General features: G+C 44.7%; 1 protein-coding gene across 1 annotated transcript in view; it reads left to right on the forward strand.

Moving 5' to 3' along the window:
* The window catches only part of LOC126484945 (cytochrome P450 4C1-like), a 299145-nt gene that overhangs the window by 13683 nt on the left and 266576 nt on the right, over positions 1–18886 (forward strand). The window lies entirely within an intron of this gene.

The following is an 18886-nucleotide window of genomic DNA, read 5'->3' on the forward strand; positions in this document are numbered from 1 at the left end:
AATCTGTGTTCCTTTTCTGATATAAATGCATGATCCTCCACCCCTTAAAGTAGTTCTGCAATAAAAGTGTGCCCTTTCATACAATGATAATACTATATGTTTGATTTCTGTGTCTCTACACCGGTGCTCAGTAATACAAACTACTGTGCAGTTCAAAGATTGGAGCTCATCTTCTAATAGTTGTATTTTATTTTTTATTGATTGCAGGTTTTGATGGAGGATTGTTAAGTCTGTGAAATGCCTCATGTTATTCTTTCCGATGGATTGTTTTTCTTTGTGACATCTGGTATGTCTGATATTTGAAGTGTTAAAATCTGTCTTGTGAGTGATTATTTCAGTATTTTTAAACTGCTGGAGATAGTCTTTAGGCAGGGGAACCTGTTGTCTGGATTTATCGCAAAAAAGATCTACTTTTCATATCTATGACAACAGGTATTTGACTGTGTGTGGCCCGAGACCCACCCCCTATACTTCCATGAATCAACTGTACCAATCTTCCCTTCCCAGTCCTGTTTACGTGTAGGTTATGCCTAGTGAAACCCCATATGTTGATAGTCCCGACAGGCAGCAGAGAAACATGAGCAAATTTGGCTGCCCTCAGAGCCATCCCTAACCCCACATGGATTCGCCTCACAGCTCCATCAAGGTGTGTTCGATCATGACGCCGGAAAAATAACAAGATCTGCACTGCAATAAAGAAAGGGAAGAGAAGAAGCAGTTAACTGGGCAGTCACAGTTAGTTCTGAATATAGTCTGCAGTTATGATGCAGCGCAAGAGTGGGACTACACTAACCAAGGGAATGAGCGTATAATATCATGAAATATGTTGCGTTATAGCTGCCACGTAACACTATACATACATCCACCATACTCAAATAGGAATACATTTCCTGTAATATTAACACTTTTCAGGAAAGAAATGAATGAACAGAAATCGTGTGGAGAACAAAGAGCTTTTCTGATTGATTTTCGACGTCAGTTTTCTGACAGGTTTTATGCAGTCAGCCAAGACATCCATTCCTTTGCGAACTTCTTCATCTCAGAGATATTCTCACATATTCAGTGATTTGTTGGATATATTTGTCTCAAAATTTACCAACAGACTTTGCCTGCTGTGGCTCTCTTTACTACCATATAAGTTATTCCATGATTTCTTAACGCATTTACTATCATCTTCTAGTCATATTACTTTCCTCATTGACTCTGCGAGGAAACTCCTCTTTTTTATGTTATCAGTCCACCATTCTTTCACTAGAAACTAAACGTTTATTTAATTCACCAGAAATGCTCAGAAAGTGATAGTTAAATACTGTACATATATCTGATTTATCAGTAACAGAAATATTTTGACTGCGAACTTATTTAACATCGTCGACATTGTGCTGCTGACCAGGCACTGCCTTCATAACTGACCATATGGTTTTAATTTTATACTGTGAATTAGCTATTATATTTGTGTACTACATACTCTTTGCCTTGCTAATAACACTTTTAAGCACCTTACAATACTGTTTGTAATGAGCTACTGTAGCTTGATTGTGACTACTTCTAACATTTTAATATAAATCCCACTTTGTTCTACTTGATATCCTTAGTCCACTAGTCAGCGACCTGGGATGCCTATTACTGCTAGTATCCCATTTAGAGCGTTCTAATGGAAAGCAACTCTCAAAAAGCAAGAGAAATGTGTTAAGGAAAGCATTTTATTTATCAATTATGTTAACGGCACTATAAACATCCTGCCACTCTTGTTCCTTGACCAGGTTTCAATAACTCTCTATTGCTGTTGGATTAACTTTCCTACATAATTTGTAATTATATGTGACATTTGTTTGAATACATAAGCGTTTTAGTGTTAAAATTTGTGCCTCATGGTCTGAAAGGCCGTTCACGCTTTTAGTAACAGAATGCCCATCTAGTAATGAAGTATGTATCATAATATTTTCTATGGCTGCGCTACTGTTCCCGTACACCCTAGTTGGAAAAAAACAGTCTACATCAGATAATATGAATTTAGGAGATCTACCAACATCCTTTTTCTCGCACCATCATATACACTCCTGGAAATGGAAAAAAGAACACATTGACACCGGTGTGTCAGACCCACCATACTTGCTCCGGACACTGCGAGAGGGCTGTACAAGCAATGATCACACGCACGGCACAGCGGACACACCAGGAACCGCGGTGTTGGCCGTCGAATGGCGCTAGCTGCGCAGCATTTGTGCACCGCCGCCGTCAGTGTCAGCCAGTTTGCCGTGGCATACGGAGCTCCATCGCAGTCTTTAACACTGGTAGCATGCCGCGACAGCGTGGACGTGAGCCGTATGTGCAGTTGACGGACTTTGAGCGAGGGCGTATAGTGGGCATGCGGGAGGCCGGGTGGACGTACCGCCGAATTGTTCAACACGTGGGGCGTGAGGTCTCCACAGTACATCGATGTTGTCGCCAGTGGTCGGTGGAAGGTGCACGTGCCCGTCGACCTGGGACCGGACCGCAGCGACTCACGGATGCACGCCAAGACCGTAGGATCCTACGCAGTGCCGTAGGGGACCGTACCGCCACTTCCCAGCAAATTAGGGACACTGTTGCTCATGGGGTATCGGCGAGGACCATTCGCAACCGTCTCCATGAAGCTGGGCTACGGTCCCGCACACCGTTAGGCCGTCTTCCGCTCACGCCCCAACATCGTGCAGCCCGCCTCCAGTGGTGTCGCGACAGGCGTGAATGGAGGGACAAATGGTGACGTGTCGTCTTCAGCGATGAGAGTCGCTTCTGCCTTGGTGCCAATGATGGTCGTATGCGTGTTTGGCGCCGTGCAGGTGAGCGCCACAATCAGGACTGCATACGACCGAGGCACACAGGGCCAACACCCGGCATCATGGTGTGGGGAGCGATCTCCTACACTGGCCGTACACCACTGGTGATCGTCGAGGGGACACTGAATAGTGCACGGTACATCCAAACCGTCATCGAACCCATCGTTCTACCATTCCTAGACCGGCAAGGGAACTTGCTGTTCCAACAGGACAATGCACGTCCGCATGTATCCCGTGCCACCCAACGTGCTCTAGAAGGTGTAAGTCAACTACCCTGGCCAGCAAGATCTCCGGATCTGTCCCCCATTGAGCATGTTTGGGACTGGATGAAGCGTCGTCTCACGCGGTCTGCACGTCCAGCACGAACGCTGGTCCAACTGAGGCGCCAGGTGGAAATGGCATGGCAAGCCGTTCCACAGGACTACATCCAGCATCTCTACGATCGTCTCCATGGGAGAATAGCAGCCTGCATTGCTGCGAAAGGTGGATATACACTGTACTAGTGCCGACATTGTGCATGCTCTGTTGCCTGTGTCTATGTGCCTGTGGGTCTGTCAGTGTGATCATGTGATGTATCTGACCCCAGGAATGTGTCAATAAAGTTTCCCCTTCCTGGGACAATGAATACACGGTGTTCTTATTTCAATTTCCAGGAGTGTACAAAACTTATACTGAAGTCACCACATATAACGAATTTCTAGTACTTCCTACAAAGTGAATCAAGAACCCTCTCTAGCTTGAGCAGAAATGCTCTGCAATAAGAGTTAGGGAACCTATAAACAACAACAATTAGAATTTTCGTTTCACTAAGTTCTACTGCCTCTGCACAAGATTAAATATCTGTTCAGTGCAGTGCCATGATACATCTATCGCCTCAAATGGAATACTGTTTTTTACATACATGGTCACTCGCCCACCCAGGAAGGAACTCCTTGGAAAACAGCCATCCAATCTGCATCCTCGTAAAGGAATCCTCTGAATTGTCAAAATATTAAAGTGGTGCTCCGACATACCAATATTATTTGAGTCAACATCTACAAGTAAATGGTTCAAATGGCTCTGAGTACTATTGGACTTAACATCTGAGGTCATCAGTCCTTTAGACTTAGAACCACTTAAACCTAACTAACCTAAGGACATCACACACATTCATGGCCGAGGCAGGATCCGAACATGCGACCGTAGTAGCAGCGCGGTTCCGGACTGAAGCTCCTATAACCGCTCGGCCACAACAGCCGGCTATCTATAAGCAGTTCACTAACTTTATCTCTAAGGAAATGATAAGTTAGTATACTGAAATCATGAAGGTGCGAACGAATCATCAAACTTTGGAAGAATACCCTCAATTTAATGTGTTCGATACCAAAAGCAGAAGAATACGAGAACTATAGCACAATCAGCTCTAAGCTCATGCGTTCAGATTACTGACAATATGAATGGAAGAGGACCTGACGAGTTTAGCTTTATGAAATGTAAAAGGACCAGAAACGCCTTTACTACGGTGTAGTTGATAATCATGAAAAGTCAGAATTCAGACAAATTCATAAGATTTGTCGACCTAGAAAAACCTATCTGGCAACGCAGAGTAGTGAAAATCTCTGAAATATACAGAAAAAATAGATATAAGGCATATAGAAAGACCTCCAATGTGCAAGACGTAAATGTGATCATGGAACAGCTGAGAAATTCAGGAGCTCGGTTAAAATTCAGGATGAAAAGATACCAAAGATAATATTCACTGGTGACGTTGTCTTCAGCAGTGAAAATGAAGAAAATGTACGGGACCAGTTGAATGAAATGAGCAAGTATAAAGTAAGGAACGACAGTAAACCAAATAAAGACGAAAATAATGTTCACTAGCAGAAACAAGATAAGTGAAAAACAAAATCGAAAATGGGGACGAAGCAACGAGGTTATAAGGAGCAAGCTAGCAAAGGGGAAGGAGGGTGTAGCGGCAGCCGCCGCGCCGAGAGGATGGCGGGCAGCAGTGCCACCGGCAGCAGCAGCACTTGTCTGATAAACAGTAAATTAATTTAGTCTTTACTTTTTTTTTCACGAGCGTCTGCAAAGAAGTGAACTATACGTGTGTATTTTACTGTGCAGACTAGTGGTTAGAAAGTTAATAGTAGTTTTTGTTTTTGCGTAAGTCTTGTGAATATCGTTGTATACGGCAGCTTCCTAGTGTAAATTTTCCCGTCGCCAGAAACTCCGTCACGCTACTAAGTTTTAATTTTGTGCTAGTAGACAGCATACAGTTTAGATCAGTGCGTTCTCGGTTCAATATTTATCTCGTGCAGTAGCTTTTCGGTAAACAGCGTTTCTAATAACAGGTGTCTCTAAATACATAAACTGCAGTAGATAAATTTATTTCTGTTTAATAGCTTGTGGTCTCAGCGTACAGTGAGAATCTGCACAGCAATTTTTAGTGTTACTTGATTCCCCTTTGGTATATTTTATACACATTTCAAACTCAGTAGTGCCATTTGAGACCTTATATCTACACTACTGGCCATTAAAATTGCTACACCAAAAAGAAATCTAGATGATAAACGGGTATTCATTGGACAAATACATTATACTTGAACTGACATGTGATTACATTTTCACGCAACTTGGGTGCATAGATCCTGAGAAATCGGTACCCAGAACAACCACCTCTGGCCGTAAAAGGGCCTTGATACGCCTGGGCATTGAGTCAAACAGAGCTTGGATGGCGTGTACAGGAACAGCTGCCCGTGCAGCTTCAACACGATACCACAGTTCATCAAGAGTAGTGACTGGCGTATTGTGACGAGCCAGTTGCTCGGCCACCATTGACCAGACGTGTTCAGTAGGTGAGAGATCTGGAGAATGTGTTGTCCAGGGCAGCAGTCGAACATATTCTATATCCAGAAAGGCCCGTACAGGACCTGCAACATGAGTCGTGCATTATCCTACCGAATTGTAGGGTTTCGCAGGGATCGAATGAAGGGTAGAGCCACGGGTCGTAACAAATCTGAAATGTAACGTTCACTGTTCAAAGTACCGTAAATGCGAACAAGAGGTGACCGAGACGTGTAACCAATGGCACCTCATACCATCACACCGGGTCATACGCCAGTATGGCGATGACGAATACACGCTTCCAATGTGCGTTCACCACGATGTCTCCAAACATGGATGCGACCATCATGATGCTGTAAACAGAACCTGGATTCATACGAAAAAATGACGTTTTGCCATTCCTGCACCCAGGTTCGTCGTCGAGTACACCATCGTAGGCGCTCCTGTCTGTGATGCAGCGTCAAGGGTAACCGCAGCCATGGTCTCCGAGCTGATAGTCCATGTTGCTACAAACGTCGTCGAACTGTTCGTGCAGATGGTTGTTGTCTTGCAAACGTCCCCATCTGTTGACTCAGGAATCGAGACGTGGCTGCACGATCCGTTACAGCCATGCGCGTAAGATGCCTGTCATCTCGACTGCTAGAGATACGAGGCCGTTGGGATCCAGCACGGCGTTCCGTGTTACCCTCGTGAACCCACCGATTCCATATTCTGCTAAAAGTCATTGGATCTCGACCAACGCGAGCAGCAATGTCGTTATACCACAAACCGCAATCGCGATAAGCTACAATCCGACCTTTATCAAAGTCGGAAACGTGATGGTACGCATTTCTCCTACTTACACGGTCAACTGCCGGTAAACTGCTGTGTCTGTATGAGAAATCGATTGGAAAGTTTCCTCATGTCAGCACGTTGTAGGTGTCGCCACCGGCGCCAACCTTGTGTGCATGCTCTGAAAAGCTAATCATTTGAATATCACAGTATCTTCTTCCTGTCGGCTAAATTTCGCGTCTGTAGCACGTCATCTTGGTGGTGTAGCAATTTTAATGACCAGTGGTGTATTTTATAAGCAGCCGCTGTGGTCGAGCGGTTCTAGGAGCTTCTGTCGGGAACCACGCGACGGCTACGGTCGCAGGTTCGAATCCTGTCTCGGGCATGGATGTGTGTGATGTCCTTAGGTTAGTTAGGTTTAATTAGTTCTAAGTCTTGGGGACTGATGACCTCAGATGTTAAGTCCCATAGTGCTTAGAGCCTTTTGAACCATCTATTTTATACGCAGTACTGTATAGCTATGGACTGTGTTTGTTGCTAGCGGACACAAGCAGAGCTGGCTGCTGTCCATAAACAGCTGGAAGCTGCGTTGGCTTCCGTCGACAAACTTCTGGCTAATGCTCAAAGTTGCGGTGATGTCGGGGCGCCAGTGACGAGAGCTGCGACACCAAAGGTGCCACTGGAACCCCCTGGTGACCCGGACGTCGCTGCGATATCTGATACGCAACGTCTGACCGGCCCGCCCTCACTTCAGAGTGGGTGGCAGGCAGTGGAGGGTTGGCGTGTCACTGGGCGGAAGGCGAAAGGGGGAGCAGGCAGTGTGACTGCCTCCCTACGTCTTAGCAACAGGTACGAGGTGCTGCTCAGTGTTGATGATAACTCTGAGCCAGTACGGGATGCCTCTCCTGTTGGGCCAGCGGTCGATTTTCCTGCCCAGTCCGAACAAGAACAGAGGGTGAGTGTGTTTGTCATTGAGAGCTCCGATGCATGGCGGTTGTAGGAGCCCCTCAGGGGGATAGCAGGCAAGGTGGAAAAGAATTCCAGTGGGCATTCGGTATGTTTGCCTGGAGATCTCATCCGTGATCTGGAGCAGGCCTTCCTCGGCTTCTTTCGGAGGCTGGCTGAGTCGGTGAAGGCAACTAGCAACGCACGCGGGGTGGAGGCTAAGCTGTCTATTTGTAGCACCGTACCCAGGGTTGATCGCGGTACTCTGGTTTGGAGCAGAGTGGTAGGTCTAAACCATTGTCAGACGACTCTGCAACGGTATCGGATGCGAATTTCTCGACCTCTGCTATCGGGTATATAATTGTAGGGTTCAACTTAACGCAGACAGTGGCTACTAGAGTAGCGGAGTATGTGTGGTGTGCATATGGGATCAAAGACGACTTGCCTCTTAAATCAGCCACAGTGACAACAGACAATCTTGATCCTCGAAGATCAGAAGTAGAATAGATTAAGATGATTTTAATAAACTGCAGGAGCATCCAAGGAAAGGTTGCAGAGTTAGTATCGCTTACTGAAGGTCATAATGCACTGATAGCATTGGGAACAGAACGCTGGTTAAAACCAGACGTCAATGACAACGAAATCCTGAGTTCAGATTGGAATGTTTATCGTAAGTATACGTTGGTCGCCAATGGTGGCGGCGTGTATATTGCAGTAAAAAATTCGATAAAATCTAGCGAGATTATCACGGATTCCGAATCTGAATTAATCTGGGTGAAATTGAGTGTCAAAGAACGGCCAAAAATGGTGATCGAATGCTTTTATAGACAAGCGGTGTCAGGACCTGTAGTGGTAGAGCTACTCAGACAGAACTTGCAGAATATCATTGTTAATTTTCCTGATCATGCTTTTGTAATAGAGGGTAACTTCAACTTGCCAGCTATAGTTTGGGAGTGTTACGCCATCAAAACTGGTGGCATTGTTCTGTATGTCTTGTCCGAAAATTACCTTGAGCAGATAGTTAGAGAACTAACTCGTGAGGGTAACGTCTTAGACCTCCTGGCAACAAATAGACCTGAACTTATCGAATCAGATAACGTAGAGGAAGGTACGAGGAATTGATAGGCTAAGTAGTGGAAAGGCATCAGGACCAGATTAGATACCTATAAGATTTTATAAAGATTATGGGAAAGAACTTGCTCCCCTTCTTGCAGTAATTAATTGTAGATCGTTTGAGAAAGGAAAGATACCTAACGACTGGAAAAAAGCGCAGTTCATTCCCGTTTTTATGAAAGGCCCAAGACAGATCCACATAATTATAGAGCTATATCGTTGACTACAATCTGTTGTAGAAATATGGAACATGTTTTATGTTCAAAAATTATGATGTTTTTGGAAAATGAACATCTGCTCTATATAAATCAACAAGGATTTCGCAGACAGAGATCTTGCGAAACTAAGCTCGCTCTGTTCCTGCATGAGATCCACAGCGCAGTGGACAACGGCACTCAGGTTGATGCCGTGTTCCTTTATTTCAGTAAGGCGTTTGACAACATCCATCATTGCCGTTTAATGAAAAAATATGACCTTACGGAGTATCGGAGCAGACTTGCGATTGGGTTCAAGGCTTTCCTGCAGATAGAACTCAACACGTCGCTCTTAACGGAACAAAACCGACAGATTCGATAGCAAACCGACTCCGAAAAGGATAATTCAGATGTAAATGTCGACGTCACAAGCAGCAGATAAAAAGATAGAGAAAATATGTAAATAAACTGAAGAGGTAATTCAGAATGTAAAGGAAGATGAAAATGTAAGTCATGGAGGAAGGAATAGAAGAAAGAGTGACGGAAAAGTAGAGGCTTGATAATATGAATGGGAGGGGAGAAATACTAATTGAACTCTGCAGTAAATGTCAGACGGTAACAGCAAATACTCGGTTTAATAATCAAAAGGTATACAGCGATCTGAGAGATACGTCATCAACGAATCTAGTGCTATTCGCAGTACTTGTGTTTGTACAAGGGTTTCATATTTCATCTGTCAAGCTACATATCCGTCATCTTAGACGGTGTCAGAAATGATTTAGAAATCTGTCAGAAATGCTTTATGTCTGTGCCTGTCATTTATATGTATTCATATCTGGGACATTTGCAGTCCTGTATAACGAGCTGTGTTCTCTGAATTGCAGGGAATGTTCTACAGTGGAAAACTGTATCAGACTCCTGTATATGAGAAATGACTGGATATTTGTGTGTCCTACAAACAAATGAAGTACTGCTTTACTGGCTTTACTTTAACATCTGGATCTAATGACTGCTGGTTAGCGCTAAACCATCAGCACGTTCGCATTTTGTGTTCTGCTCTCTCACCTTGAGTGCAGCTGTCTGATTCGGTAAGAAGCATTTTCATCTAAATATATTTTACCGAAGAAAGACGAAAAATGGTCTATCGATTCAAAAATTTCTCATTTCAGTCACTTTCAACCTATCAAGAGCTTATCCAATCCATGTAGCATAGGATTGGGACCTTGTGACAAAGAATCTGGACGCTGTGTTGGTTGCGAAAAAAACGTGGAGCAACGCGCTAGTTAAGTAGACATTCCCATTTTTCGAGAACTGCTATTGAGTTGATGCACTCAACTAAACGTCTATATCGCTAGCGCCAGTCGTCTGCCCAGTATTGGAACACGTCTTACGCCCTTTCTGGAGAGGGAATAACAACGTACATCCCATTAAACATTGATTGGCTGTTCGAATGAGACCAGATGGTGATATGCTCTGTGTCCATAGCTTCTGCTCAGTATTCAACACATTAATGAGATGTTATCACGTAAGCAAAATATGGGATGTCACTCGGGGTTTATGACTGAATTAAAGAGTTCCTAGCAAATAGCATGATGTTCTTGACGGTGAAAAACTTTGGTTGTTCACGACCCTGGTTGATGTATTGTTTTGTCGACAACGATATCAAATTTCCATCACACCAAGACATATCTACAGCGAAGATCAGTGAGTGTAAGGAATATATGAAATTGCCTTGTTATTCCGAGCTCATGACTTTAACGTTGCTTCTACTTCTGCTTTAGAGAAGTTACTATGCATACTCAGCAAGCCTTTATGTAGCTCACATGGAGCATATCGTATAACGCTGCTAGTAGTTCCCTTTCCCATTTTACTAGCAGATGGATCAATGGGAGAAGATTATGTGCATCCATAAATTATCTGATCTATGTTGTGAGGAAATGTCTGGTATTCATACAGTTACATGTTCGTGTCCAGCAGATCCTTGTAGTATTGTACGGCTGATCTTACCTTAAAATATAAACGTATAGTGTGCTGAACAGTGTCTTGAACGGAGGATACAAGATGAACATCAACAAAAGCAAAACGAGGATAATGGAATGTAGTTGAATTAAATCAGGTGAGGCTGAGGGAATTAGATTAGGAAATAAGACACTAAAAAGTAGTAAATTAGTTTTGCTATTTGGGGAGAAAAATAACTTATAGTGGTCGAAGTAGAGAGGATATAAAGTGAAGACTGGCAATGGCAAGGAAAGCGTTTCTGAAGAAGAGAAACTTGTTAATGTGGAGTGTAGATTTGTCAGGAAGTCTTTTGCGAAAGTATCTGTATGGAGTGTAGCCATGTATGGTAGTGAAATATGGACGATAAATAGTATAGACAAGAAGAGAATAGGAGCTTTCGAAATGTTGTGCTACAGAAGAATACAGAGGGAGACAAAGAGATGAATACACTAAACAGATTCAGAAGGATGTAGATTACAGTAGGTACTTGGAGATGAAGAAACATGCATGGAGAGCTGCACCAAACCAGTCTCTGGACTGAAGACCATAATAACAACAGTGTGCTGGATCGTGTTAAATTATCAGTTCATTCCAATTGTGAATTCTGTATTCTCGTATTGTGTATACAGCACTATGGGACTTAACTTCTGAGGGCATCCGTCCCCTAGAACTTAGAACTACTTAAACCTAACTAACCTAAGGACATCACACACACATCCATGCCCGAGGCAGGATTCGAACCTGCGACCGTAGCGGTCGCATAGTAACGACAAAAAATCGTCTCGCAGTGCGGTACAGAGCTTCATCGTATCCATGTTACAACATATGTTCAAAGTGGCCTCCATGGGATGCAATGCACGCATTCGCAGGTCGCATCATGGATTTTCATGCAGGATACACATAATCGTATTTTTTGGCTTGCACCATTTTGGCGGACTACTTGCCTGGATCTTGTACTAGCGTGCGCCTCAATGTCCTGTAGAACCTGGTCTTCCAAATATGTGTACACACACTCCACTGTCTTACTGGACATTCTTCTGCCTGAAAGGACCCATGTTCACACAGACTCCCAAAAAGAGCTTGAAATATTGTGTGATTTGGTTGGTGCCTTTTAAGGTAATTTGTTTTGGTACAGCCGTGCTGCCTTTTGATGGTTTCCATCTGTCTGACCGTACACACACTATCTCGGCTTTTTTCCGACATGAATACCAGACCATCTGCTGCATACAGTACGCAGTGCGGATTACACAGCCTGCAACACAAAAGAAACATACGGCATGTGGTCGGAGCAACTTTCATTCGTCACGTCCGTCTACCTTGGTAATAATGTATTTCTGTGCTCATGTTCTTAGCACCCTTCTTCCCTCCATTTCCAATCAGGAATCCGTCCTTGTTGTTTGCCGGTTTTATTAATGTTCACGTTGTACGAGGGCTATTCGGAAAGTAAGGAACGATCGGTCGCGAAATGGAAACCACAGTGTGTGTGTGTGAAATCTTATGGGACTTAACTGCTAAGGTCATCAGTCCATAAGCTTACACACTACTTAACCTAAATTATCCTAAGGACAAACACATACACCCATGCCCGAGGGAGGACTCGAACCTCCGCCGGGACCAGCCGCACAGTGAAACCACAGTGAAAATCAAAACTGTTTTATTTGCAACAATTAGCTACACCTTCCAGCTACTTCTCTACACAGTTGCCGCTCAGACTTAGACATCTGTCGTGGAGTTGTACCAACTTTTCAATTTCCTCATTATAGAAGACAGCCTCCTGTGCTTTTCAACAATTTTCTACTCTGGACTGCAGCTGTGTCACAATATTGTCTTCATAGCCAACGGTTCATTTGAGCAGAGATGAACCTCACGGGTAGCCAATTACGGGCTGTATTGTGGGTGATCGAACACTTCCCATCGAAAACGCTGCAGGAGCATCTTCATTTCCCCTGCAGAGTGCAGCCCAGTATTGTCGTGTAGAACGACTCGCATAACATAACATAACATTGCATAGCTTCAGGCAAAATCTTTCGCCAGGCCCTCATACTTGATGGGAGATGCTAATTTCTATCCATCTCTGTGTTCCGTCTGTGAGCTCAGAACTGAAAAAAGCGATATGATATATGATCGATAGGCATACTAGACATAGTGCCCAACGCATCTGTGCAAAGCTTCATCAGATTTTCACTGCATTTTCCATTTTGCGATCGATCGTTCCTTACTTTCAGAATAACCTTCATATATGTGGGATTCAACAGGGAAAATTTTCGTCTGGACGTGAATCGTTCTGCTGCCTGTCGTAGCTGCATGTTCTGTAAGCTTTTGAATTAATATTTCGCTATTGGAACTGCATTGCGTCTCACTGTGGTGACACCACTTACTACTGCTTCCGTAAGGCGCCGCTGTCGACAATCAACCGTACTACGTGATTCGTAGCCTCACTAAGCTGACAGCATCACCCTCCGTTAGATGGATGACTGGGATCTCTATTCGCCTGAACTCTCCGGACCACATAGACAGATGCTCTGTGGTCCAGCGCCCAATACTGGTGAGAGTTTTTTATTTGGAAATGACACGGATAACGATACGGACCATGAATCTCGCAAGAAGTTTTCCTGTTGTCGATATTTACTGCGTTTTTTTACGATACGATTCAACTCGTAATTAAATGTAAGCGCGTCTGATTCTCAAATGTGCTCGATACACGGATGTTACATGTAAGAACGCGGAGTTAATAACAGAACTTTGGTGGCAGACTGTGGCTATAACTTCCATCAAAGCTCTCGCCCTTCCAGCACATCAATTTTTTGTGGCGTATTTAACAAGTGTAGAACCTGGACCTAATTTTTCGGCTTCAAAGCCATAGTACTAGTTTTCTGAGAGGAAAAAAATGCATCATTCGATTTTAGAATTTCCCTGTAGGATGTATCTATGTGTGGGCTACAGCTCATTTTGAATTTAAAGTTGACCCACAGTTTTTAGTATGGGTTAAAGCATATGTGTGATGCTTTCATTTTCTAATTTCACTTACATTTTATCTTCGGTCCCATGAGGTATGGCTGTAACGTCACCACAAATAGTGTACAAGTGATGGAAACCGGGGAATCGGAACTACTATTCCGCACTTTGTCTTAAACTTCCTATCGAACTAGCGCTTAGGGTGACAGTTGGTTAAATGTTGACATCAGACGGGAACTGCTTAATTTAGGACTGGGAATATGATATTCCTCAGTCGTAATAAGCGGCCTGACTGCTGTGAATTGTCCTTCATGTCTCTATATTACTGTGTGCTTTCTAGCAGGCACATTTGTCCTAGCATCTTGGATTCTGAAGGTGTAGGTCTGCGCCAGTATGCCACGTCAGCCATCTTGCACTAGCACAAGCCATCTTGCACTTAGCACTAGTTATCTACTTCCATCAGCATGACCAAGCACAATCTTGGATTTTTGAGTTTGTCACCAATTCTGACTCGAGGCAACAGCTCTATTCCCAGCGACATCGTAAGAGTGGAAGGAAAACCCTGATTACTTCTGAATTTCTTGTTTTGAGTTTCCTGTCAAAAATGGCTCTGAGCACTATCTTAGGTCATCAGTCCCCTAGAACTTAGAACTACTTAAACCTAACTAACCTAGGGACATCACACACATCCATGCCCGAGGCAGGATTCGAACCTGCGACCGTAGCAGTTCCGCGGTTCCGGATTGCAGCGCCTAGAACCGCACGGCCACCACGGCCGGCTAGTTTCCTGTCATTTTATGCATATGGTATTTGGACTTTGCCAGATGTGGAGTTGGGGGGAGGAGGGGCGAAGTCTGATGACGTCATCGGTGACTTATTCTGCACCAGAATGGTCTCAGTCAACCTACTAAGATCCACCCAACCTTGTTGAAAGTTACCTGCCTCTTCTGACGAGGCATGGAGGCGGTCAGTCTCTAGAAATACCTGTATGTCTCATTGTCCGCAACTGTCCCATGTGTCCAACACTGTGTCCCACACTTGGTCAGGTGTGCGTGGGGTCAGTGGCGGCCAGTGTAAGTTCATGTGGGGCTTCATTTTGGCTCACAAATTTTCGATGGGATTAAAGTCCAGTGCTTGAACTGGCCAGTCAATCAGACCGACGTCCGCCTGTTGCAAAAACAATTGCTGAAGGACTCAACCTGTGTGAAACGGTGAGATCTCCTGCTGAAATTGCACCACTCCGTTGGGTTAACGCATCCTCACACTCGGCACCATCGTATGTTTCATGATGTACACTTACTGATTCACAGCCATGACTGTAAATTCCATCAAATATCGTTGCCCCATCTGATGTCATCCAATCCATGTACGAGACTGTGATTCAGCCGACACACGAATCTTGTGCCACTTACTGTGGGTCGTAACGTGTTCACCGTGGCCTGGCCGCCATCACAGGACCGTCATTCACTGACCTAAATATTGACTCACCTGAGAAAATGGTATGGTGCCAGTCATGGTTTACACTCAGTTTAGTGAAGGTAAGCCTATAACGTTTGTGATGATTAAAGAGGGTCTCTTTATTGGCAACACAATGAGCTATAAGGCTGAAAATGGCTCTGAGCACTATGCGATTCAACTTCTGAGGTCATCAGTCGCCTAGAACTTAGAACTAACTAACCTAAGGACATCACACACATCCATGCCCGAGGCAGGATTCGAACCTGCGACCGTAGCGGTCGCTCGGCTCCAGACTGTAGCGCCTATAACCGCACGGCCACTCCGGCGGCCGAGCTATAAGGCCAGCGTCCCATAAGCGACTGTAAACAGTTTCCGAGCATCGGTGGAAATTGGCCTCGTTCTAGAATTGTACTGTGTTTAAATACAGATGTTCTATACTGGTGTCAACACGTTGTCTTGCCTTTCTTAAGACCGACCGCTTTATCCACTTCTGGGCACAGCGGCGTTGAAGGCCACACCTTGCTGCCGCTTCACACATTCTGAAACCGTCATAATGGACGGGTGCCAGGACATTCTGGCTTGTAAATGCTGAGACGTCCTTGCAGTAAATAAGTTTGTCATATACCCGTCTGTGGCGCAGCGTGTTATCTTGTTCGGCATACCTCGGCGATACTAATGCTACGCTTGTAACGCATGAGCAAACAATACAATGTAAAAAATTGTATTGTAGGGACGCGAGCCCTAATTTTTCAGTAGTATTCCAGAGCCTCAAATGCTGCCACGTGGCGACCACGTAACTATACAAATTTTCTCTCAGATTTTTATTTGAGACAGAAGCATCTAATTGTTTCAAACAGATAAAAGTAACTGTTACAACGTACAATATGCGTAAAAAATATCCGGTAATTACACGCAGTCAAGAAAATCGAAAAGGTGTGCAAGTAAAATCGTTAAAGTAAGAAGGGAACAAATACACTGCCGAAAATGTGTGCCATGTAGTGCTGCCGCTGTTACCATTGTGCATCGCACTGATGCGGGCTGCACACAACCGAAGGCACAGAACTTAGAAAAAAATGCGAAGAGTTTTTCACATTGTCGTCACCATCATATCCGTGCACCCTTCTCTATATCAATCCCAATGATGTCTTCAACTCAACCTCAACAAATTCATTTTCTCGTGTAACTAATGGTAGCTCCCCATCACACCTGCAAAAATCCAGCCAATAACTATAGGAAAAACCAGTTGCACATTGCGTCTGCAAGATCTTTACCTGACAATTTATAGCCGTCCAGTATGCCTAAGAGAAGCAATAAAATTCAGTTGGTTGATAAAGCTAAATTCGGACCCTTACCATCAAGCACTCAAAAATGGCTCTGAGCACTATGGGATTTACCATCTATGGGCATCAGTCCCCTAGAACTTAGAACTACTTAAACCTAACTAACCTAAGGACATCACACAACACCCAGTCATCACGAGGCAGAGAAAATCCCTGACCCCGCCGGGAATCGAACCTGGGAACCCGGGCGTGGGAAGCGAGAACGCTACCGCACGACCATCAAGCACAAAAAAAAGAGTGAAGGACACAAGGCGAAATGATTGTAGCTTCTGTATTACCACATATGTTAAACATTGCAGAACGTCTGAATTTATTCACAATTTCTTGATGATAAGGTGGATGTTTGCCTCCACCAAGTGACAGCGGATTTTCAAGCGTATGAAGGAGAGAGAGCGCATTCACTAGACCCCTCGAAGGCTGGAAAGCGCAAATTGTAAGTTAATGTCTCCTCATGTTACTAACAATAATAAATTATGCGCAGGCCGCTGTAACCGAGTGGTTCTAGGCGCTTCAATCTGGAACCGCGCTGCTGCTACGGTCGCAATATCGAATCCAGCCTCGGCCATGGATGTGTGTGATGTCCTTAGGTTAGTTAGGTTTAAGTAGTTCTAAGTCTAGGGTGCAGATGACCCCAGATGTTAAGTCCCATAGAGGGTAAAGTAAACCGCACGTGGCAAAATGTCGCTAACCAAAACTGGTGTAGAGGCAACTGTTGTGCACAATGGGCTATAGATGACAGAGATGAACGACGACTGTAGAGATATGTAAGGAGGAATAGACGTGCAACTGTTAAGCAACTGACGGCTCGGAAGAACCAAACGGCTGCCAATATCGTCTCCTCAATGACCGTTTAGCGCACGATGCTGTTTATGGACTCCACAGAATGCCTATGTTTCATGCACTCATGCTGACTGCTGTCCATCGACGACGAAGGTTGGAATTTCCACGTCAGTGCCACAACTGGACGTCCACTGTGGGGCGACAAGTGGCCATTTCATCTGAATAAAGTTCTATTCAAACACATTATAACAGTCGTCGGAAGGGTTCAGGTTGGAGGAGGGAGCGTTCCGGTCTGGGGAATGTTTTCGTGGCATTCACTGGTTGATCTCGTCATTCTGAAAGGCACAATGGATCAACATAAGTATGCACCTTTCCTTGGGGCCATGGCCAACCCTATATGCAGTTCGTTGTCCTTCATCACAATAGAATCTATCAGCAGGACAATGCACAGCTCACAGTGTACACGCATCGTTCGAAGAGCACCAGAATGAGTTTATCGTACCCTGGCCACCAAGCTCCTCGGATTTAAACCGAAGCGAGAATCCATGGGAACACCTATATCGGTATCTTCAACTGAGAAACCGTCCGCCCCGATAGCTGAGCGGTCAGCGTGACGGACTGCCGCCCTACGGGCCCGGGTTCAATTCCCGGCTGGGTCGGGGATTTTCTCCGCTCAGGGACTGGGTTTTGTGCTGTCTTCATCGTCATTTCATACCCATCCAGCGCGCAGGTCGCCCAATGTGCTGTCGAATGTAATAAAACCTGCAACAAGGCGGCCAGACCTGGCCCGCAAGGGGCCTCCCGGCCAATGAGCCAATGACGCCAAACGCTCATTTCCATTTACCGTGAAACCTGGCACGTCTGACAACGCCACTGTACCAGCTCCACATCGCTATCAGCACTTACCAGAACCAGCGCCAGGAGCACGTTTTTTCAGTAGAACGTAACAACAACAGGCTACCCGAACACCCAACACAGTCGGCTATAACATATGCAAAGTTTGTTGCGATTAACAAGATTTGCTAAGATCTACAAGATTTCCCATAGTGCATTAGCCTTGGTCCCCACATACGAGGGTTGGAACTTTAGTAGTGGCAACTACTTATTTACAGCTCGTACAAAATAGGTACGTGTTTCAAAGTTTTATTCGCCTTCAAAGTAGTCACCAGCATTGTGTATAACCCGTTGCCAGCGATGTGGAAGTCGTGGGATACTCTTAGCAGAGACAGTTATGTTGACATTCCGAGCGGCGCGGTCTATTGCCCAAGAAATCTGTAGCAGTTCTGAAGCGAATGCCTTGAAGTGTTTCCTTCAGTTTAGAAATCCAGTTGGACTCACGAGGGCTTAAGTCAGTGGAGTGCAGTAGGTGTATAGCACTTACCAGCCCCATCAGTCAAACAGATCTGCTTGCACTGTACGTGCTTGATCATTGTCCTGCAAAATGATGGTCAGGTCCTGCAGAAAGTGTCATCAATTCTGTCTCTAAGCTGGTCGTAGGTTGCGTTCCAAAAATGAACAGAATAGAGACAAAAACGATGACACCTTCTGCACCATCATTTTGCAGGACAATGCTCAAGCACGTACAGTGCAAGCTGTAAGTGCTATACCACCTACTGCAATCCCCTGAGTTAAGGTCTCGTAAGTTCAACTCGATTTCTAAACTGAAGGAAACACTTCACGGCATTCGCTT

The sequence above is a fragment of the Schistocerca serialis genome, chromosome 6, assembly GCF_023864345.2.
Source record: "Schistocerca serialis cubense isolate TAMUIC-IGC-003099 chromosome 6, iqSchSeri2.2, whole genome shotgun sequence".
Lineage (NCBI taxonomy): Eukaryota > Metazoa > Arthropoda > Insecta > Orthoptera > Acrididae > Schistocerca > Schistocerca serialis.